The sequence below is a fragment of the Mesoplodon mirus genome (genome assembly GCF_964341445.2).
Source record: "Mesoplodon mirus genome assembly, chromosome: 7".
In the NCBI taxonomy this organism is placed as follows: domain Eukaryota; kingdom Metazoa; phylum Chordata; class Mammalia; order Artiodactyla; family Ziphiidae; genus Mesoplodon; species Mesoplodon mirus.
In genome coordinates this window covers 85,226,859-85,252,349 of record NC_138983.1, presented here as the reverse complement: position 1 = coordinate 85,252,349, position 25,491 = coordinate 85,226,859, and positions in this window count along the sequence as shown.

Here is a 25,491-nt window from a genome sequence, read left to right as displayed (position 1 = left end):
TTGCTAATGGCGTGGTTTCTATGGCTTGTGAATTTCATGGCCAAATAATATGTAATTTATGGCACACTTTATTGTAGAAGATGGAGACTCCATAAATTTTCGTGTGCTCTTTTCCCCTTTGGAATGTATTACGCTGAGATCAGGCAAAGTAATAAATTTATTTCAAATGTGCGTGATAGCTAAACATCAATTAGGACTGATGGGCAATATTTCACCTTCCAGCAACAGAACAGTTTTTAGAGACTAAGCCATTGAACGTGGAGTTCCTGAACATGGGACTCAGTTCACTGGGATCCCTTCTTAGAAAAATAAAGGAAAACTTGAATTGGATATGTGTGGCTTATTCAAGTAGTAACTAATCAGCTACATCTTTGTGAACTTAATTTGTCACAATCGTTTGGTATTTTATTAACTCTCTTGCCCTTCTTCCCCTGACTCTCACGAGAATGGATCATGAGTATCTTAAAACATACTAAGTCGTCTTCCATCCCTGTTAATCTAACTACAAAAGGACACTTTCCTTATCCAGTGTAACTTACTGTCTTTTAGAGTAGCTGTGGTTTTAATTCTCTACAAAATTAAAACCAACAAAGAGAAACATTTTCAAGGAGCCAGCACATTGTAGAGCTTTAGGAAGAAGACTTTAGAATTAAGGGCAACTATATCATTTTATAGCTAAAGCACCTGAGGCCTAATGTAGGAAGCTAACCATCGAGGTCAGGGAAAGGGGTTGAAGATCAGGTTTCAAGCTGAGAAAGAGTCTACAGGGACTCAATCTGAGCAGGTCAAAAACGGAAATGAGACCACGAATGTTCTGGGAAGGCTGGCATCTGGCCTCAAGTGTGGGATTCAGACAGGGAGTGGGCCCGGGGGGAACTGAGCTTCTGCAGTAGGCAGAGAAGTCCACCTCATCTCCGGAAAGTGCCACTGACATCAGGGAGTTGAGGGGAAAGAGCAGTGAATTCCAGTCCACCTGAGAAAGGAGGCCAATCAGATTAACTCTGAATTTAGGCTTATTTCAGAGACTTCTTGAGAAAGAACTTGGACAAGAGCAAGTCCCGCACAGCCTCTTTAAATCCATGCCCAGTATTTTCTGGTGGAGCTGCTTAAACCCTCCAAGTGACTCCAGTATTTTAATTTCACTCTATATTTAATTCCGACAGTTCTATGATTGATTATTTAATGGGCAAATAAGTAGGGTCACAAAAGAGTGTGAATGTATTTGACAGGATGAGGATGGGCAGAGTGGAACAGTCTGGAATAGGACACCAATAAAAAGGGATCTTGGTAAATAAGAAGGTCTGTTAGAAATGGAGAGGAATTCTCAAGGAAATTAGTGCCTGACACCACGCCCTTCTCTCTGCATGTTTAGAAGCTAGTTTCTAATTTTATTTTCATAGGAGATGTCCCTGTGATGAATTGTCTTTTACCTCCACACTACTTATCCCATGGAAATATTGTGAAGTTTGTGTGAGAGAAAGTATTAGAATTTGTCTTGGAAGCAGCTATAACCATTTCCTGGAACAATCTAGGGTAGAAGGAAAAGGAAAGGAAGGTGGAAACAAAGGAGAAAGACAGCTAAGGCTGCTGGAGTCTCTCGCTGGGATTTGTGGTATCTCTTTTTGAAACAAAGTACAGAAAGTCAGAACTTGACTGATTGTTTCTTGATCACGGTTTGTTTTCATTTTTGTTTTCTTGCTCTCTCCTCAGTTATTCCAGCCAGTGATATGTCATTTTCAGTTTCAGTAAGCATGCCTGTCTTGTTTCCATTTGCATTATTCATGCAAACGTTGATTGAACTGATGACCCCGAGTTATCACGGAAACATTAGATACACCAGTGGATACATTTCTTAATTTTAGAAAAATATTACCGAGTGAAGGTTAAAATAACTCCTCTTAAATTTGTCATTTAAAAAAAAACTTCTCCTAACATACAATACCTCATTGCCTAATAATGCCAGATAAATGAAGAATTCCTATGTATTCATGAATGCAGGCTAGTCTGTATATTTCTGGGCAGGTATGGCCGAGGGTAACGGCCTGGTTTGCTGGCCATGTCCTGTCTCCTAGAAAGTTGTAGTTTCTGTTGTCTTTAAGTTGGCCCATTGGATATCAGAGGTGAATTTATAAAACTATACTTCCCTTTCCACTTACTTTGTTTTGTTTTGTTTTGTTTTGTTTACTTGAAGTATAGTTGATTGACAATGTTGTGTTTCAGGTGTACAGCCAAGTGATTCAGATATATATATTTCTTTTTCAGATCCTTTTCCATTATAGGTTATTACAAGGCATTGAATATAGTTGCCTGTGCTATACAGTAGGACCTTGTAGTTTATCTACTTTATATATAGTATACACTTACTTTGTGTGATCTAGGCTGGTCAGACCACATGATTATTTTCACTTTTGATATAATTTTTTCAGGTCCAACCTCAAATCTTTGATAAGAAGATATTTTAAAAGAAGTTTAGCATCTGCATGCTCTAAATCCAACAGTAGTTATTAGAGATATGGTTTTCCACTAGGTATTCCTCTCTTTTTTGTTCTTGGCCAACCAATTGAAAATTAGCTTTTATTTTCTGGTTGGTTTGCTAGATGTTTATGACTATAATAGAAGTCTTAAATTTTGTCTCATATCTTAAAACACAATCTGAATTAGCAATGGATATTGTGCTATACATAGGGGCTGTGATATAAATATAGTTTCTAACTTCAAAAACATATAACCTGGAAGGGAACACAGACACATGTGCAGCAATTATGGCAACTGCATTTATTTACTAAGTGAAATAGTACTGAGATGGATAAAGTGCTAGCAAGCCTTGAACAGCCAAATCAGCTTCAAAAATAGATGTGCAGTTCTTTAAAAATATTTTTAACATTTTTCCAGCTACATGTAGAATATAACAGCATAAAAACGGTATGGGTTTTATTTTAAGTAATTAAGCATTTTGACATCGTCATAATGAAATTAAATCCAGAAGGTTTCTCTCCATGATCTCTTGAAATGGTCCTTGATCATCCACAATATTTCCCATCATCACAAAGGTGATAGCAAGGGCAGGGAACTCCAACATTATTAAAGTTTCATAAAGCAAAGTCAATTTTAAGAATATAATGTCCCCAAACTGATAAAGGTCTTGACAGATAATTTCAAGGGAAGCATAAATTATTTTCTGTTTGTCAGAGGGCAAAAATATTTAGATTGAGTTAATGAATGGTAGAGTTTTTGAGTGGAGAGTATCCTTAAAATATTATGTAGATCTGTACTGTCAACAGATGCTAGCTTGTGACATTATTTATATGTAAACACATTTAAAACTAAGATTAAAAATTCAGTTCTTCAGTTGCATTTGCCGTATTTCAAAGATGTTTATTAGCTCCATGTAGCTATTGAATACTGCTTTGCATAGTACAGATATAGAATATTTTCATTATCACCCAAAATTCTATTGAGCAATACTAAAATTATACCCAGATATTCACAGAGAAGGCAACCAAGTCTCAAGGAAATAATCTAACTTCCCCAAGGTCACACAGCTATGTTTTTAAAGAAAAACAAAATGACACAAAGGAAATAGTAACAGAGGCATTAAAGAAACCCAGTAAGTTTCTGGAGCAGTCAAAGTAGGGTTTAAAAGTGCATACTTAGTGGCTTCCCTGGTGGCGCAGTGGTTGAGAGTCCGCCTGCCGATGCAGGGGATGTGGGTTCGTGCCCCAGTCCAGGACGATCCCACATGCCGTGGAGCGGCTGGGCCCGTGAGCCATGGCCGCTGAGCCTGCGCATCCGGGACCTGTGCTCCGCAACGGGAGACACCACAACAGTGAGAGGACTGCATACCACCAAAAAAAATAAAAAATAAAAAAATAAGTAAAAGTGCATACTTAGCTGTTAGCAGGGTTGAAGCTCTTGATGGTTGGTAAGATCTACCTGCCTGAATTTGGACATTAGCATTTTATGCAATGAATTAAAAGCAAAAAATCATTGCAACGTGTGGCTGCCAGCTCCATATTTTTAGCCACTGCCATGCTTCCAGATTATGTTCATCACTTTCATATACAGGGCACCACTGTGAAATGTGATGGTTTATCTGATCCCAGAGAAATCAACAGATCTTGTGGGGGCTATGGCTATATTTGAAAAGGCTGATTTTTAAATGCATCATGCAGACTGGCCCTGTTTTAAAAGGGATTCCTGCCATCAATAATCAAAATGTAAACTCTCTTCTCACCTTGCAAAAGTCAAAGATAGTCCCTGCGTCTTTATTATTTCATTGAAATCCAAATAGTATTTTTCCATTCCCTAACTTGTTTTCTTCACAGTGTGATCAACTATTGCCAAGGACAGAAAGGTTAGATTTATCAATCAAAGTTTGCTAAAGGCCCCCTAGGTAATTGAACGCTCAGGAGAAACAATCCTCATGTATTCTTTTTCTGTTGTTTCAATAGCTTTGTTTCAGTATGTTTTGTTCTGTAGCAGAGGTTCTGTGACGTGCTTATCTTCCTCAGAGGTCCAGAAAGCCTTCGAGTCTGTGGGTAAAGAAGGGTAAGGAGAGAGAGGGAAGGAGGATAGAGAGCGGCTCAGGGCTGAGATAAGGACAGTGTTCTACAGCCTCCTGGGGTGAGGCTGGGGTGCACAGACACCCACGACTAATCTAGACAGAAACTGAATAATCAAGGGGACGACCACTGTGAAGTCATGTGGTCACCTCTCCCTCTAGAAATAAACATTGCCCTCAGTAAGTCTCCTCCCACCCCAGAAGAGCATTAGGAAGGTCTGGAGAGGGGGATTATTGGCAGAAATGGAAAAAGCAGATTGAAGGGATTAGCCTGGAGCACAGAGACCATGAAACCCAAGCCAGTAGGTGGAAGGTAGACTTTTCATGGAAGTCTCCAGGCCCAAGTCAAGTTCTGGGACCACCAAGTACAAGTCAAATAGTGCTCATTTAACCCCTTTGGGCCCCCATGGGAGTGGAGGAAGACTGGACAGAGAGGGAGAAGGGGCCAATGAAGGTACAGTATTTACTATGGGATTTAACTCCTGAAAGGCCTCCCAGTAGCTTCAGGTCTGCTCAAGAATCCTTCATGTCCTGCTGGTTTGCAGTGAGTGGCTCACAGCTTCAAGGCCTCCTCTGCCAGATAGAGAACTATTTCAACCATCTTGCCTCTATTTTGGACTGTAGCAATGCAGACAGGAAACCTGACCCCATTTTCAGGTTCTAAAGAGAAATTCTAAGTACCTGAAAGACTGAGGAACATGGTGGCTTTTATTTAAGATGGGGAGCTAGAGAGCACATACCTGGACTTGGGCCTGCAGCAGCACCAAATTGCACCAAGAGTTCCCTTTATTTTCTCTCGCATCTCTGTTTCTCCTTTTCTCTCTGCTGGATTAGCCACGGGGACTCCAAGTTCTTCATTGTGTGGTCCTGGTACCAAGATTCTCCTGGGAATTATAAAGCTATTCACCTTCTGCACCGAGCACTTCTTATTTTTTCCCCAGCAACGTTAAGTCATCCTTAAGAGGAGTCAGGTGCTAGCTCTTAAATATATTTTAGTCATCCCTTTGTACATTAAGTGCTCTCTCTTGGAGACTGCTCCTGACGTGGCGTTCACCATGCTCTCAGCTGGCCTCCTGAAGTTCTGCCCTGCCTTCCCCACCAGGTACAGTTCAGGAGCTGCCTACCTCAGGGTGATAGGTTATCTTCTAGTTGCTTTATTCCTGTCCCTTTTACATTTAGAGAATCTAATTTGAATACATAAACTTCTCTGTGACCACAGTTTTATTTGCAACCCACAGGTTTTTTTATGGCATATTTTCATTATCATTCAATTAATAAAATTCTAATTCCCATTGCGACTTTATCTTTGACCTACATAATGATCAGAAGTATGTTTTTAATATCCAACTATTTGGTAAAATATTGGTTATATATTTTTAAATTTCTTGCTTATTCGGAGTCTTGTTTTATAACTGGAATATAGTCAATTTTATAAATGTGCCATGTGCACCTAAAAATTTCTGCGTAATGTATATATTCCATCATTGTTGGTGCAGTGTTTTATGTAAATGTAGGCCAAAGTTTTTAATGATGGTATTCAGATCTTCTCTAATCTGCTGATTTGTTCTTGTGGTTCTACGTTACTGATCTAGGTAATTTAGATTTTTCTATTTCTACTTAGATTTTTGGAATTTCCCTTCATCTATTGCATTGAAGTTTAGATTTATAATATAGCCCTTGTAAAGTAACAGTGGGTTTTATTATCCTGCCTTATCACCAGTGATACTTTTTGCTTTCAAATCTATGTTAACATTAAAAAATCTTCTTCAATTTTACTTATTGTTGTTAGGACATAAGTTTTGAATCCTTTAATTTTCAATATGACTCTTGTCTCTTGTAGGTGGCATAGAATTCGGTTTTTTGTTTGTTTCAATAATCCTTGTCCTTTAATTTGAGTATTTACAGTTAATGTATTTTCTTATAGACCGTTTACTCCTTGTTTACTATTTGTCCCACCTTGTTATGTTCTTTTTGCTCTTCTTTCTTCCTTTTAGATTTCTTCAAATTCCATTTTCCCTTGTATTAGCTTGTTATTTTTACATAAGTAGCAGTTACACATGTACCATGACTTATTAGCTCTTTTACTGCTTCTCAAGCAATGCTGAGATCTTAAATTTCTTTTACTACTTTTCCTCTTCCATTTGTTTTAATGCATTCTAATTTTTGATATATTTTATTATTACTCTTTTGTGCTGTTAGATTTTATTTAGGTTTATCCACTTATTTATCCTTTCTGTTATACATAATTCTTTATAAATTCCTTATTTTCGTCTGTGATAACTTCCTTCTACCTGTGGGTCTCCTTTTATAATTTAATTCAGTCAGTTCTGATGAGAACATATTTTCTAAATTTTGTCTGCAAATTTCCTTATTTCTTCTTTCCTTCCAAACAACATTTTCTCTGCCTCTAGAATTCCCAGTGGGCAGTTCTTTTCTTTAGCACTTAAAAATGTTATTCCATTATTTTCTAGTATCCAGTTTCATTGAGAAGAAAGCTGTAATCTTAATCCTATTGTGCCTTTGAAAGTAATCTCTCTTTCCTTGGGCTGCTTTTAAGATGTCATGATTTTCTTTACCATTCATGAATTGTACTGTGGTGATCTTAGGTGTGCTTTTCTTTGTATTTGTTCTTGTTGCATTCTTTAGTGCTTATTGAATTTATGGCTCCACATATTCTTTTTAGTTTTAGAGAACTCTCAGCTGTTAATATTTCTGAAATATTGTTTTCATCCCAATCTCTCTCTCCTTTTTTCTTTGGACTCCAGCTTACACATATGATAAAAATGTTTACTGTGGCCCATATGTCTCAAATGCGCTTTTGTGTACTTTTTATTCTTTTCGTTTCCCATGTTTTAGTGTTAATATTGTTACTATGCTATCTTCCAGTTCACTTACCTCTCTTTACCTGTGTCCAATCCACTACCGAATTTTAAATTTCGTATAATTTTTAATTCTATCAGTTCAACTTCAATCAGTTTATAGTTTCTAGTTGTCAAGTTAAGTTCTCCACCTTGTCATCTATTTTCTTGATCTTGATAATATTTACCAAAATATGTATGAACTTTAATGTTTAGGTCATCTATGATTCTGATTCTGTTTTGTTTTTTATTCTAATTCTCCTTTTCTTGGTAGTCTTGGTGGTTCTTCAGTGAATACCAGACTTGGGATATGACAAGTTGTAGGGAACCTGAATGACGTTACAGTTGCCCTTTGAACAACCTGGGTTTGAACTGCACAGATCCACTTATACATGGATTGTTTTTCAAGAAGTAATACAGTACTACATGATCTGTGGTTGGTTGAATCCTCAGATTCAGAACCACAGATAAGAAGGGCCGACCATAAAGTTATATGTGGATTTTTGACTGTACAGGGAGTCAGCATCTCTAACCCCTACCTTGTTCAAGGGTCAACTGTATTTTCTTGAGGAGAGAATTTCCTATTCTTAGGTAGGGAGCAGAGGGGAAGATCACCTCAGTCACTGGACCAACTTCATACTCATTTTCCTTCTTTATAAGGTTCAGTGTAGATGTTGCATCAACCTTCCTAACACACACACACACACACACACACAGAGACACACACACAGACACACACACACACATATGTAGAGACTTTCAATGTCCTAATTCATATCATTCGTTTTCCATTGGGCCACAAATCTTTCATAGGTTCTGAACCCCAATTTTGTCTCTTCAGCATTATGAGCCAACTAAGTCTTTGCTTTGACTTCAGTTAGCTTTTGTTTGACTTCTTAGCATCTTGCCTTCTCTACCTATTATACATGGAAAATACTGCAAGGGAACACTGTTGCTGAATCCAGCTCTGTTCTCTGAATCTTTCCTCTCTCTGTGAGTTTGGTCCTTAAAATTCTAGCTGCCTTGTTATTTCTCAATTCCAACTCTGGTTTCCTTAGTCCTATGACATTGTCCTAAGATCTACTGGCTTTTCTATCTCTTAGGAGCCACATTTGGTTTCTCAGACTTTTGCTCTTCATCAGTAGTTTCTAAATGACTGGGCTAGAAAAGCATGTGCAGAATATTGTTCTCACTTCAGTGAGTTTCTTTCTCTATTTTACTTTTCTAGGTCATGGCTACCTCAGTAGCTTTCTAACGCTCACAGTCCAATGTTGCTTATGATTTATTTGGCCTTTCTAGTACGTTTCCCTAAGGTAAACTGATATAGTTGGAAACAGAAGTTTGTACCCACCATTTAAACAATTCTGTTTTGTCTTTCTATGAATTCTCTTTTTGTCCCATCTTCTGTCACTTTTTCCTACCCAAAATTCCCATTCTCACAGATAGATTATTTTAAGATTAAAAATTAAGATTTTTAATTTTATTTTTAATTTTTAATTATTTTAATTTTTAATCTTATTTTAAGATTAAAAATTAAGGTAATATAATTTTGAAAGGAATTAATTTTGCTTTGAACAAGAACACAGATTGGTGAATGGAATATGGAAGGTTCCTTAAGAGCTTTCTCATCTCTAAGAGTAGTATCCAACCATCGGTACCATTATAAGTTTGTCAACTATGGAACAAAGCAGTCTTTATAAAATCAGCATTATTCAATAATCTCAAAAACTTCTTCACTTTCCTGCTCATACCACGAATTTCCAAATGTTCAATAGGAGCAGAGAATCATGGGATGGGACATGGAGAAATGGCCTGTCTTAGTAACTATAAATATTGGAAGAATGAAATTACAAATAAAGAGGGTTTTCTATGAATATATTTGAAGTGTTTGTTCCTAAAGAACTTCTAGAATAAGACTCAGAAGTTTAACATAGAAACACCTCTTGATAAGTATGAAACTCAGTAAAATTTATCTCATCATAGTTTTTTCTTTTGTGTTATGTGATTGTCAGAGTCACACAAAACTGTGTTTTTCTGGACTTCACAGATCTTATTTTTACTATGGGATCAGTGACCCTACATTTTTGAAACGTGGTAAAATTGTTAAAATTGGAACATTTCCCCAGAATCCAGGGCATATGACTTACATTTCTGTAGAAGGCAATATTATATTTCTGTCTAGTTCTGGGGTAAACATTTTCACACCTGCCAATCCAATTTGACTAATGTATCGTTTTTACAGTGCATTAGTGTAAATTAAATGGTAAATTCAGTCAAACAGTCATTTCATACATCAGAAAGGAAAATCAGTCAACACAACTGTCTGAAATGAATGAAGCAAACAATTCAAGGCAAACAACTGTCCCAGTAGACTTGTATAAATACAGTAGTGGTGTCATGTGCAGAATTAATCTTCCCTCACCCTTAACTGGAGAACACTCTGCCAGCCAATTCAGTCACTCAAATGATACTGAATTACAATATTCCAGTTTCATTTACTCTCAGTTACTGGTGACTGCCCTTCCTTCTCCTTCATCTGTCCATCAGTGGAGACTGTCAGAGCAGGAGAATAGTAATATTGGCCTATTGTAATGTACTGTCTTGAATTCTACAGCTTCAAAATTCTTAGGCTAACTCAATGATCTTAAAGAGTCTGGTGCAGAAAGGATATGTGAATTAAATCGCAGAGCACTGGCTGACCCTTGCAGCACTAACACCCCTTATTCCTGGTTCTAATATATCACAGAATACTCAAGAGGAAGGTTTTGAGTGGTCAGCATAAATATGGCTCCAAAGCAGGCACATGGAAAAGAAATGTTGTCATCTCTGATCCACTTTAAAGTTGACTTGTCTTTTACTCATAAACCAGATTCAGTGTGAATTCTGTTCTGCTAAAGGTTAGAGAATCTGTTGGAGGAGTGTGGCCAATTCTTTTGAATTTTTTTACTCTCTAACTTTTTGTTTTTTTTAACATCTTCATTGGAGTATAATTGCTTTACAATGCTGTGTTAGTTTCTGCTTTATAACAAAGTGAATCAGCTATACATATACATATATCCCCATATCTCCTCCCTCTTGTATCTCCCTCCCACCCTCCCTGCCCCACCCCTCTAGGTGGTCACAAAGCACCAAGCTGATCTCCCTGTGCTATGCGGCTGCTTCCCACTGGTATCTATTTTACATTTGGGAGTGTATATATGTCCAAGCGACTCTGTTACTTCATCCCAGCTTACCCTTTCCCCTCCCCGTGTCCTCAAGTCCATTGTCTATGTCTGCATCTTTATTCCGGTCCTGCCCCTAGGTTCTTCAGAACAATTTTTTTTTTAGATTCCATGTGTCTGTGTTAGCATATGATGTTTGTTTTTCTCCTTCTGACTTACTTCACTCTGTATGACAGTCTCTAGGTCCATCCACCTCACTGCAAATAACTCAATTTCGTTTCTTTTTATGGCTGAGTAATATTCCATTGTATATATGTGCCACATCTTTATCATTCATCTGTCGATGGACACTTAGGTTGTTTCCATGTCCTGGCGATTGTAAATACTGCCGCAATGAACATGGTGGTACATGTCTCTTCTAATTACGTTTTTTTAAGGGTATATGCCCAGTAGTGGGATTGCTGGGTCGGACAGTAGTTCTATTTTTAGTTTTTTAGGGAACCTCCATACTGTACTCCATAGTGGCTGTATCAATGTACATTCCCACCAACAGTGCAAGAGGGTTCCCTTTTCTCCACAGCCTCTCCAGCATTTCTTGTTTGTAGATTTTTTGATGATGGCCATTCTGACTGGTCACACAAAGAACTTTGGCATGGTGTTCATCATCTAGCTTTTCCTAACATGCAGACATTTATGAGAGTAAAGTCAGGTCTTTGCCAGAGTGGGTTGCTTATTTGGGCAACTGGGTCCAATCAAGAAGGACAAATGTAGGCTGCCAGAGTAAATAAGGAGAGGAAAAACAAAAAGAATGAGACATATCATTCATCAGTGATTTTCCCCCCAATATTCTTAGCCTCCACCTATCTCCATCTTACTGGTAACACAGGAACTAGACGGAACTATCAGGTAAAAGGTCTCTACAGAAGCTGAGGTAATATAGAAAATAAAATAATAAAATATAAAATTGTAAATTTTCTTCCTAAGGATAATTGAGATGATACTTCAATAATAACATAAGATCAGGGGAAGTCTAAAGAAATTTTAGAAAACTTGGATAAAGTAAGAAAACATCTGTTCACCAGCATCCGAATGTTTGAGAGACACCAAGACATGTGGGCCAAGTTCTGGAGAGAAGGGAAACACAGATGCAAGCTTGACATTTGGTGCAGCTTTTCTCCTTGGGGCATTTGCTGATTCAACTCATACAGCCTAGGAGCTGGAAAGCCAAGGAGTTCAAAAGACTGTAACCACAGAAGCCAAACGGCAAGAGCTCAAGCTAAAAGCAACAACTAATGGAATGACAAGCTACACATATCCTTAGTTTCACAGGGCTGGGGGAACCATTACATTTAAAGCCTAACAAATACAAGGGTAGTTGGGAATAGGGAGAATACAAACTTTCACATGGTAATCCCAAAGGGCAACACCCATAGAGGAAGGACAAGACAGAAATAGAGCACCCTTCACACAGACTGAAAAACAGCTTTGAATGAGCTCAAACTGAGAATGGACTAAGGTTTCCAGTCCCTATAGTAACTGTGTGCCATGGGCAAAAGGAAGTCTTTTCAAGAGAACAATAACAACATCCAGAATGTGGAGGTATCTTTATAGTTTCCTAAAATAAGTTAAGCCCAATTTTAATATACAAAATAATTGGACATACCAGGAAAAAGACTAAATGACCAAAAGCTCAAAAAAAAATAAAAGAAAGAAAGAAAAAAAGACAATATAAATGGACAAGGAGGACTAGTAGGCTTTGGTTAAAAAACAAAACAACTATGATTAAACAAAGAAAATAGACACACCGCAAATATGCATATGAAAAGATGCTACACATTCCATGTCATCAGGGAATTTTAAATTAGAACAATAATAAGATACCACTGCACACCTATTCAAATGGCTAAAATCCAAATACTGAAATACCAAAGTTGTTGACAATGCAGAACAACTGAAATTCTCATTTGCTGCTAGCAGGATACTTGGCAGTTTCTTACAAAACGAAACATACTTTTACCATACAGTGATCTAGTAATCATGCTCTTTGGTATTTACCCATAGGAACTGAAAAGTTATGTCTGCATAAAACCTGCACATGGATATTTATAACAGTTTCTTCCATAATTGCCAAAACTTGAAATCAACCAAATGTTTTTCAGTAGGGGAATGGATAAACAAACTATGGTATATCGGTACAAAGGAATAGCATTGAGCAATAAAGAGAAAAGGCTATGAAGCCATGAAAAGACATGGAAGAAGCTTAAATGCATATTGCTAAGTGAAAAAAAAGCCAATCTGCAAAGGCTACATGCATATTATATGATTGCAGCTATATGAACTTTAGGAAAAGGCCAAAGTGTGGAGACAGTCAAAAGATCAGTGGTTGCCAGAGGTTGTGGGGAGGGAGAAAAGGATGGGTGAAGCACGGAATTTTAAAGGCAAAGAAACTCCTGTGTATGGTTCTGTAATGGTGGATACAGGTTATCGCACATTTGTCAAAAAATCATATAATGTACAAAACAAAGAATGAAGTTTAAAGTAAACCATGGACGTTAGTTAGTAATAATGTATCAATATGGGTTCAGTAACTATAACAAATGTATTACGCTAATGTAAGATGTTAATAATAGGGGAAACTGGGTAGAGAGGTAAGGAGGTATGAGAACTCTGTCCTTTCTGCTTAATTTTTCTGTAAACCAGAAACTGCTCTGAAATAGTCTGTTAATTGAAAAATCAAATCTAGACCTGCATACAAAACTTCCACATAAATCCAACCACAGCAGCATTATTCATAAGAGCCCCAAAGTGGAAATAACCCAAATGGCCATTTACTGTGAATGGATAAATGAAACATAATAATATCCACACCATGGAATATTATTCAGCCATAAAAAGACATCAAGTACTGATGCATGCTACAACATGGATGAACCTTGAAAACATGCTAAGTAATTGTATGATTCCATTTGTATGCAATGTCCAGTCTAGACAAATCTGTAGAGACAAAGTATATTAGTGGCTGCCTAGGGTTTGGAGAAATGGGGGAGTGAGTGACCTATAATAGATTCTTTTTCTTTTGGGGGGTGGATGAAAGTTCTAAAATTGATTGTGGTGGTAGATGCATAACACATTAAATTGTACACTTTAAATAATATGGAAAGTAAATTATATCTCAATGAAACTATTATTTAAAATTATGATTTATGTATTAAGAAAAGGACAACATGTACAATTTAAGCAAAAATGATCTGTGAAATGCAACCAAAAGAAACTTCTAGAATTAAAAAAGCTGAAATTAAGCACTCAGAAGATCGGTTGAACAGTACCTTAGTCAAACAAAAGAAAGGAATACAAATGTCAATTAAAAAATAACTACACAAAAATTTGGAGGGAAAATGATGGAAAACAGAGAAGTAAGTACTTAAGACATATAGAGTATATGTAAAACACTGTGTCTAGCCAGCCCCAAGTCACACAGCCTAGGGAGGAGACACACAGCCTACGTGAATCACAAGGACTTCTCCAAAGTAAAAATGAGGTTCTGATGCCAGAAGTGGAAGGAATGAATTACAAAGAAAAAGAACAATGGTAAACTATAATGTAGATATACATCGGTAAATACATAGGTTCCCTGGGGTTGTGATCTGGTACAACAATAAAAAAAAAAGATAAGACTCATAGTAGAGGCTGCTAGATTCTGCTGAGGAAAACGTCCAGGGAGGGAAGAGTTGATTTATTTCATTATTTTTTTAGAGTCCACATATAAGTGACATCATGCACTATTTGTCTTTGTCTTATTTCACTTAGCATAGTGTCCTCCAGTTTTATCCATGTTGACTTAAATGATAGGATTTTCTTCTTTTCTAAGGTTGAATAATATTCTATTGTATATATACACCATATTTCCTTTATCCATTAATCTACTATGGACACTTAGGTTGTTTCCATACCTTGGCTCTTGTGCATAATGCTACAATGAACATGGGAGTACAGATATCTCTTCAAATCATGATGATGTTTCCTTTGGATATATACTCAGAAGTGGGAGTGAGGAGGAACTTATGACACAAATCGACCATGTGTAAAAGATGTTGTAGGAATGAAAAAGTCTGAACACCTAGGAAGAGTGTGGAGTATTTGGAAAGGTCATTGTTCCAGGTCATACATAGTTTAAAATTATGACATTTCAGTGAGCGTGTGTGCATGAAGGCTTGCTTATATTTTGGGATTTGAATACAGTGCAAAGAAGTGTTGCTAAATTTTCGATCAACATCAAAAAAAGGGTGGAAATGTTTTTTCTTTGATTATGAAACTACAGGAGAGGCAAGCCTAGAATTCTAGGCCCACTAGAATTTTCCCTGATGATAGTGCTAATTTAGGAGAAGAAGAAGGATCCAAGGCTATAGAACAATTTTGAAAGCAAAATAAGACTGCTGAGTCTTCACCCAGTGTATGAGATTAAGTTTTAATGGCATATGATGAAGTGGCCTTGACACAGCCGGCAGAACTCGTTGAGTTGTTGAAAATGGCTCTTGAAGCTACAGGAAATGGACAGTAGACATAGAAAAAGAACAAGGTAAATCCCAAAGAGTGGAAGGACAAAATTAATCAAGAGAAAAGTCAAAAATAGAGAAGAAAAGCAGTAAACTTGACAAATAAAACCAAAAGCTTGTTCTTTAGAAAGACCAATAAAATAAGCAATATTTGCCAAATATGATAGAGATGGGACTAGCTATAAAACAGAGTGAATTTTTTTTAATTACAAAAGAATACTATGGTAGCTTTATACGAACACATTTGAAAATCTGGACAAAATGGCTGATTATTGATTAGTTACATGCAGCCATTATTTATACCTGTTTTGAGTAGAGAATACAAGAAGCTTTATGAAAATAGAAAATATAATCAAAGATATACACCTTAGAAAGACATGAGTTATTTTCCAATGTATATAAAAAATTAGAAGAGTCCTAATACAAAAATCAGATATGGGGCTTCCCTGGTGGTGCAGTGGTTGAGAGTCCGCCTTCCGATGTAGGGGACACGGGTTCGTGCCCCGGTCCGGGAAGATCCCACATGCCATGGAGTGGCTAGGCCCGTGAGCCATGGCCACTGAGCCTGCGCGTCCGGAGCCTGTGATCCGCAACGGGAGAGGCCACAACAGTGAGAGGCCCGCGTACCGCAAAAAAAAAAAAAAAAACTGAGTGACAACTTAAATGATACATGGAATATTTTGCTGACTTACAAGAACATGCAGAATTAACTATGACCCAGTTGAAATGTTAATTTTATTTTAATGTGTATGTTGGGGTGGAGTCTTCAAGGTGCCAGAAGATAAGCATTCACCCATCCTGTTTGGAACTGCAGCACACAGACACCTTCAGTTACCAGTTCTGTTCATTCCACAGAATCATCTTGAGAAAACATACTGGTTTTTATGGACCTGGTATATATCTTAATTAGTTTGAAGAATTTCCCAAATACCTGTTAATATGTAGTTCTCCAATTCCAATCTTGCCACATCCTGTACCAGTGACACAGCACATACGAGTTTTATTTCTCTTTCTTTCTCTGGGTTGTTCACAACCCAATGAAAGAACGATGGAATGGCATCAAAGAGATCAGGGTTCTTGACTCAGATTTACCATAAAATAATAGTGTCCTCTTGGGAAAATTATAGTTATTCTAGGCCCCTTTCCTTTTCTTTCCTTTGACGGAGCTGCACTAGATGACCCCAAGGAACACTGCACTCTTTGCAGTCGTAGCTTAGATGTTACTGGTTTTTCTGAAACAAATGAGGACAATGACACGTGAAACTGTGCAGCATCTGTGTAACTATGTGTTCTTAGAGTTGCCTCCATTTTACAGGTGATAAGATGGCTGAGCACAGAAGTAGATGTCTTGACCAGAGGTTCCAGAGTAGACGGAACTGAACCACAAGTTTCCTTCTTTCCTGAAGCTCACTTAGCCAAAACATAGGCTTCTGAATATTAAGCTGTAAAGCATATTATCAGTGTGCTTTAAAAGAAGCGGTTCTTCTAGGATTTCCAATTAATAGCAGGAGGTTTTGAAATTCTTCAAAGATCATCTAATTTTGTGAGATTTACAGCTCTATTTTCCTGTCAAGCAAGTTGTATTAGTGCCAATCATCTGAGCTTCCGGATGCTTCTCTGAACCTCTTGAAGTTTTCTTCTTGCTATCTGAAATTCATGCCAGATAAGCCTTTTTCTAGAGCGTATGTACAGACTTGTGTGTTTTTATACAGAAAAGCGATGCAGTGAGTCAGGATGGGGGTTAAGCCCTCATTCTCAGAGTGGTGTTGAGCTCCTGGTGAAATATAATCATCATTTCCTCAGAATCGAAAAGCAGTTATCTCTAGTTTTCAATCCCATTAACTATTTATACATTTATGTATGATACATGTATTTATTGTACCTACTAGGTGTGTTCTCTTTGGGAAGTACAAAGCTCTTTGAGACATAGGTTGTTCATTTTTTTGTTTTCCCACAAATACTGCGACCTTTTGAGCAGGAAGGTCTATATTTTACTAACATCTAGAACCAGCAGTTAACAAGGTGTCTAAGATGTAGTCAATAAATATGAAATACATAAATGAACAGATTTTTAAGGAAGGGCCAGGACATGAACAAATAGAAATTTTTCATTTTCAGTCACAAAGCAACCAGAGACATAAAAATGATACAGACAACAAGTGCTACGGTCATTCAAAGAAGGCATAGAATAGATACAACAAGGATCTCCTCTATGGCACAGGGAACTCTACTCAATATTTTGTAATAACTTATAAGGGAAAAGAATGTGAAAAAGGAATCACTGTGCTGTACACCTGAAAGTAACACAACATTGTAAATCAACTATACTTAAATTAAAAAACAAACAAACAGACAACAACAACAAAAACCCAAAGAGGTCTTAGAAGTTTTTATGAGATTCCATAAGAGAAGCCATATGAGGATGGGAGAGACGGCTTTTGAATCAATTCGGAGGAGAAGTCACAGAGAAACTTGTCTTTGACCTGAACTTGAGTTTCCATTAAGATTGCAACGCAGGGATATTACAGATGAAGGTAATCACATAAACTTACTATACTGAAACTTGCAGAGGTTATGAGCGTTGTTCAAGATCCCAAAGCAAGTGCATTGTGGAATCAGAATTTTAAGTGAGGCCTAATGAACTAAAAACAAACAAACAAAAGAACAAGCCCTTTCTGTGATACCATGTTGCCTTTGAAGTCGTTCTATTGGTGGGTTGGTAGAAACTGGTTCCAGTGTTTCTGGCAGGAATGACTAGCTCTGTCCCCCCACTGTCCCCCGCCCCCGAGTTGATCCTCAAAGTTTCCTTTAGAATGGACTTGCTAAAATGCAGACCTGCAAGTATTCATGACGCCTGTGTCCAATCATTTCTCCTGCCATTGCCTACTTCACTTCTGGATTATATGAACAATTCACTGTCTTCTTTTATGCTTTTCCCTCCTCCAAGAATTCCTTTCTCCCTATGGGGCACCTGGGAAACCCACTTCAGTTTTCAAACCTCAGTTTACATATTATGTCTTTTGTGCAGTCTTCTTTTGAGTGTTGTGATCACACGCTCCTTTTTGCTACCCTTGCACTTCTGCGTGCCTGATTGCTGCACTCGCTACACTGTATTATAATTGTATTTTTTACATATCTCTGTCTTCTCCTGGGCAACATTCCTTGGGGCCAGGGACTACCTTTTTTCATCTATTGATGTTGCCTTAGCATGTTACTTGTTGTGAAGTAGTTAGTTATAAAAATGAGATTTGATTAAATTGAAAATTGTTATGTACATATTAGTTATTATCATTTACAGATATAACAGGAAAAAATATTAATGTTGGTGCTGAAAGTTCACTGCTAGTAAATGGTGGTGGTACTTGACTTCACATATTATTTTCCCCACTATTTTATATCTTTCTACCTGACATGTCTTCTTTATTTCCATCTATGTTTCTTTATTACTACACCAAGAAAAACAGGGATAAGGGTAGGGCTAGGCCATACTTGGCTGGAATAGTAAACAAATTGTGTGGGGTTTTGGTGAGAAAATCCTGAAGCATACAGGTCTGCATCTTCCCTTTGCTGCATGTGGAGGATTCTGCTTCTAAAGACTTTTATTAGCAACTAATCAAGATGGGTGTTTTGGGTTTTTTTTTTTTTGTGGTACGTGGGCCTCTCACTGTTGTGGCCTCTCCCGTTGCGGAGCACAGGCTCCGGACGTGCAGGCTTAGCAACCATGGCTCACGGGCCCAGCCGCTCCGAGGCATGTGGGATCTTCCCAGACCACTGCGCCACCAGAGAAGCCCAATCAAGATGCTTTTGCACAAGGCTCCTGATAAGCTTTTGGTATACTAAGAGTAAATCAGAGTTAACGGAGCTTCTGATTTCTTTTACATTGTCAATGTGGATGATCATTTTTTACTGCTGGGGGTGGTGGTGGTGGGGAGTGAGGGAATGTTCCTTTCCTGCTCGTGATGTTTTAGTCCTGTCAAGAGAGCTCGTAGGGTCCTATCAGCGCTGCTTCTTTACTGACTCTGCCCCAGGGTGATCAAGTGACTTATATAGAAAGCTTGAAAAGAATTAAGTGAGCATGCTTGCCTTGACTAATTCTGTTCTCTCCCTTGAGAGTGTGAGTGAGTGTCTTCTGTTTCTCTCATTCTGTGTATTACTAGTTAGTAAATCTGCCCCATTCTGGGGTTCAGTTATGTGATCATTTCATTCAAACTGGATTCTCAAGCCAGGGTTATCAACAGTAACAGGAATATTCGGCCCTCCATCTTTTCTCTTATTTTCTAATTTATGCCAAACCAAATGGAATTAAGGCATTGTAGCTGCTGAAAGGTAATTAAAAGACCCTAACATTTGGTGCATTACTTGGGAACACTGAGAAATAAAAAGAAAGGAGCAGACATTTTGGAGAGGAAAATGTCCATGTGGAAAATCTTTTGGTACTGCCAAGGAAGGTATTCCAGTGCCTTGGTCTTTAATGTATGGTGGGATGTTGGGACCTTTGACTGTTTGAAAATATTTAAGTTTGTGCAGTAAACTGCTGAAGCCTAGAAAAGGTTTAAGACATGCTGTATTATTCTCCCGTGCTTATTGTAACATACTACCACAAACTTGGACGCTTAACACAATAGAAATTTACTATCTCACAGTTGTAGAGGCCAGAAGTCTGATATCAAGGTGTCAGCAAGGCTGCTCTCCCTACAGATGCTTTAGGGGAGATTCTACCCCTTGCCTCTTTCAGCTTCTGGTGATTGCCAGCTTCCTTGGCTTGAGGCCACATCACTCAGTTTTTGTCTCTGTCTTCACATCACCCCCTTTCTGTGTCTGTATCTTCTCTTTTGTGTGTCTCAAATGTCCCTCTGCCCTTCTTGTATAATAAGGACAATTGTCATCCTATTTAGGACCCATCCAGATAATATAGGATGGAAATCCCATGTCAAGATCCTTAATGACATTTGCAAAAACATTTTTTTTCAAATGAAGTAACCGTCAAGGATGAGGACATGGATATATCCTTTTGGGGGCCACCATCCAACCCACTCTACCAGCCGTAAGATACTTTGATTTTGGCTGCTGGCTGCAGCTTATGGTGTGGGAAAGTGGCTGTTTCTTTCGAGCCACTTAAGTAAAGGTCTGACATAAAGAAAAGGGGCATTAGGGAGTTGCAGGTGACTGAGCAATACCTGGAGTGGAATGAATAAGGCACCTGGAGGGTCTTTAGTATACCTGGCACTTGACTTGAGAATGTGCAGGAGTTTACAGGGCAGAAACGTCTCAGGCAGCTGTCCATCAGCCAGCTGCTGCAATAGCAGCCACAGCCAACTGTACCCTTCAGGTCCAGTTTTTCCCAAGCAGGCTTGACTGAGACAAAGACTCAATTGTAAGGAAAACATGTTTTATAGAACTTGTCGGCATTGACACATATGGTCTACCGTAGGCTCAAGTGACTCCCCTTACATGTGGACCCAAGCTGACACTGGATTTGTCAATTATGTTGGAGAAAGAAATGTTCTCTTCAAGGCAGCTGCCTTTGGTCTAGGCAGTTCCATAGCAGAAGGCAGTGAAAATGGCCATGGCGGCATAGGACTGTCTAATCTACGCCTCAGAACTGGAGGTGTCATGTCACTAGACAGAACCCATAATTAGTTCAGTACTGCAGTATGAACCACAAGGTCATCAAACAGGAAGGATAGCTCAAGAGTCCACGTGTGATAGATGCTCAGGGCTGTGCACTGCACATGGCAAATTCATGGTGACAAATCAACGTCAGGCTAAAAGATTCCTCCTGGTTCGAGGTTTGCAGGTCAGAAATTTCAAAGAAATGGCATAGACTAATGGACATCCTAGTGAGGCTAAAACCAAAGAGACTTTCTCTTTCTCTCAAATGCCATTGAGTTTCTGCTATGTTCTTTGGTCAAATTCTGTACTGGATTCTGGGAACAAAAATGTGCCTAGTTTCACTCTTCTAGGAGTGGGGGATTGGCTTGCTTTTGAGATTGTTTTTAAATTTTGGGGATAGTGCTGTAAAATCAAATTGTATCGTAGTAACTCTTCAGACTCAGCATGGTTCATGAGAGGGTTGATAAACTGATAAAACAGCCAAGGCCCTGAGAGACCCAAACCCGTATCAGTCTGTTCTCTGTGTCTGTGAGTCTGTTTTTGTTTCGTAGACAAGTTCATTTGTGCCGTATTTTAGATTTCACATATAAGTGAGATCATATATTTGTCTTTCTCTTTTGACTTACTTCACTTAGTATGATAATCTCTAGTCCATCCACGATGTTGCTGCAAATAGCGTTATTTCATTCTTTTTATGGCTGAATAATATTCCATGGTATATATGTACCACATCTTCTTTATCCATTCATCCATCAGTGGACATTTAGGTAGCTTCCATGTCTTGGCTATTGTAAATAGTGCTGCAGTGAACATTGGGGTGCATGTATCTTTTCTTTCTTTCTTTCTTTCTTTTTCTTTCTTTCTCTCTTTCTTTTTTTCTTGTCACAAGGCATGTGGGATATTAGTTCCCTGGCCAGAGATGGAACCCATGCTCCCTGCACTGGAAGCACGGAGTCTTAACCACTGGACCACCAGGGAAATCCCAGGGTTGTATGTATATTTTTGAATTAGAGTTTTCTCCGGGTCTACGCCCAGGAGTGGAATTGCGGGACCCTATGGCAGCTGTATCTGTTCTCTGCACGTCTCACATCAACCACCTGCACTCCAATCCTTGCTCTCAACGTCATCTTCGGGGAACCCAAGCTGCGACAGGGACCTTGACAAGAAGAAATGGCTCAGGGAAAAGCTACCTGCACAGGGAGGAGATAGAGGCCATCGACCCTGGGGTGTGGTGGGGAGAGTGGGCACAGAGATTTATCATTTCACCCCCGATACTCAGCCCTCCTGGCTGCCCCACTCTAGGTCACCTCGGGATACCCAGGTGACCCTGTTAGAGTCCCTCCCTGTGCAGGAATCTAGGGGCACCAGCGGGTCTGAATAATATTAGTGCAGGGTCTCCCCCACGGCACTGGGGTTATTTGGGGTGGGTCATCCTCTGCTGGGGGCCCCTCCTGGGCACTGTGTGGGGTTTAGCAGCATCCCTGGCCCCACCCATTTGATTCCAGGGGCCTCTCCACCCCAGTAGTGACCACCACAAATTTTCCCAGACATCACCAAAAAACTGGGGGAGGCGGGGGCAGGATGGCCCTGGGTGAGGACAGCTGTGTTGAAGCAACCAGCCTGGCCCAGGGCAAGGTCTGCCCCAATCCCGTCAGAGCCTGCATTTAGAACTGCCCTTTCCCTCTCCCACCTCCCCTGCCCTGCAGTGGTCTCCGAGACATCATCCCCATGTAATCCATCACACCTTCTCAGTTTACTGTCCCCAGCACCTAGAGGAGTGTCTGATGTGTAGTAGATGCTTCATAAATACTTGCTGAATAAAGGAGTTGAATAAAGGGATGAGTGGATGAATGAATGAAGGTTACCGTGGAAGGAGGGGGGAGATTCCCTTTCTGGCTCTCGGGGGTTGGGAGATCAAGTGAGAGATCCGTGCTAAATAGGCTGACCAGCCCTCTGGGGTTCCCCGGGAATGAGGGTTTCCCCACAGTCCCAGCGCTCAAACCTGAGCGGTCCTGGGCAAACTGGGGGTGGGTGTTGGTCACCCTATGTAAACAGTAACAATTCCAACTGCAATAGCAATGGCCAAGGACCTCTAGGGTCTTACTGACCAGGCAGAGTTCTTTACCTGGCGGGGAAAGTGACACAGGAGGGAGGGAGGAGTCTAAGGAAGAACATCCCACACGACAACGTGTGCCAATGGCCCTGGGCCCAAGGTCACACCTGACCAGGGCTTGCTTTTTTTTTTTTCTAGTTTACTTTTTCCCACGTGGGTATGCAATTGTCCAAATGCCATTTATTGAAAGCTCCTTCATTTCCCCACTTTCTGTCATATCCGGTTCTCACATATCTGTTTCTGGACCTTCATTCTATACCATAGAGCTGTACGTCCCATCCTTGCACCACTAGGGATGTTTCATCACTCTAACTTTATTTTTTATTCATTTATTGTTTTGGTCGTGCCGTGCGGCATGTGGGATTTTATTTCCCTGCCCATGGATCGAACCCGCGCCCCCTGCAGTGGAAACTCGGAGTCTTAATCGCTGGACCTCCAGGGAAGTCCCCAGGGCTTGCTGTGACATCCATCGAATGGTGGCAGGTGGAAACGGGGAGCAGCTGTCTGTGAGCCATCCTGTGTAGAAATGCAGGGTGGAGGGCAGGCCAGCTGGAGCGGGAGGGGAAGAGGCAGAGGAGGGAGGGGGGGAGGGCGGGCGAGAGACAGACAGAGAGTTTCCGGAGACAATAGCTCTGGCCATGTCCTAGGGCATGAAAGCTGAAAATAGCTCCTAGTGCCCTGAGCCTTGGAGCCGCAGCCTGTGAGCCAGGGTGACTGGCTCTCCTCCCTGGTGTGTGTGTGTGTGGGTAGCTCTGGGCTTCTCAGGCTGGGAATGGGATGCACGGAGCAGGGACGGAGTAGGGACCCTTCTCTCTGGGACCTCGCGAGCCATCCTTAGCTCACAAAGCTGAGCCACTCCTGGCCCTACGAGTGGGGGGCTTATCCTCCCTGTCCCCTGGATCACACCGCCTCACACACAACTTCCCCATGTGTGCTCCCAGCAGCCAAGAGAATCTGTTTTTAAAAGATTTGGGGGAGGGGGGTAAACATACAAACAAGAGCAGAATGGATACTTTTTCAAAATGGGAATGGCTCTGTGTAACCCCACCCCCAGGGAAACCACAGTCCTGACCTCTAACACCCTTGACGAGTCAGCCTTGGTCTGGGCTTGCGGACCCATGGAAGCTTCCTCATCCCCTCTTTCAGACCCTGTCTCTCCCTCAGCATCTTTGTGAGAAGCACCTGGGAAAGTGGAACTGCTAGGCTGTACTGCTGCTAGAACTCCACCTGGGCTCCACCAGGCTCCAGCCCCCCGCCCTGTGCACCTCTCTGACCCTGAGGCACCTCAACTGGTAGGAGCGGCATCACCTTCCCTCCCAGGACTTGTGACACTTAAGGGAGACACCGAAAAGACAAGCGTTTGGCTCCCTGGCTGGCAAAGAGCAGGTGCTCAATTGTCATAAGTGTCTGTATCAGTGAGGCTTCTCCAGACAAACAGAATCCATAGGGTGTGTGTGTGTATACACACACACACACATACACATGTACACGCATACAAAAATATACAGCTGTGTATATATGCAGTATGCATACAGACATATACACATATAGTATATGCAATACACACATACATATATACACACATATGTAAAATGCATCGTTTGTATATATACAGTATGTATACACACATACAATACACATATACATATACACTATACATACACACATAAAATGCATAGTTTGTATATATACAGTATGTACACATGCATATAACATATGCAATAGACACACCTAGTACATATATATCATACATATATACACACATACAAAGATATTTAGATGTGTATATATACAGTATACATACATATATAATATATGCAATACACGTACATACATATAGACACATATATACACCTACATATAAAAGCATGTAGCATAAAAATATATATGTACTGTACATATAAATTCATCATATATATACATATATATCATATATATAAGATATATACACATACATATACACAATGTATACACACACATACACACCTATGTGTAAATATGCGCATGTACATACGCATATAAATACATATGCAAGTGTGTCTATATATAGTATATATATATATACATATAATACCTATGCAACATATACACATACAGGTATACAACATATATACCCACCTATATATAAATATACACTGTATACATACATACGTACAGCGTACATATACTATATATATACACACACCCATATATCAATATATGGGTGTGTGTATATATACAGCATGTTCACATTTATAATATGTATACTATATATATACACATACATACATGTATACAATATATACACACAAATATATAGGCTTGTATGTATACTGTATATAGTACTTACACATATAATACAAACGCACGCACATATAAACATGTGTGTACATATATATAATATGTATACACATATACAAATTAATAGGCTTGTATATATTCAGTATTTTTACATATATAGTTTTGTTTTAAGGAGTTGACTCATGTGACTGTGAGGCAGGCAAGTCCGGGCAGGACTCTGGGCTGGAGACACAGGGAAGAGCTGATGTCCCAAGGCCACTGGAGGAACAGTTCCCTCTTTCTAGGGAACCTCATTTTTCTCTCCAGTCCTTCAACTGATGGACGAGGCCCACCCACGCCGCGGCATTGACAG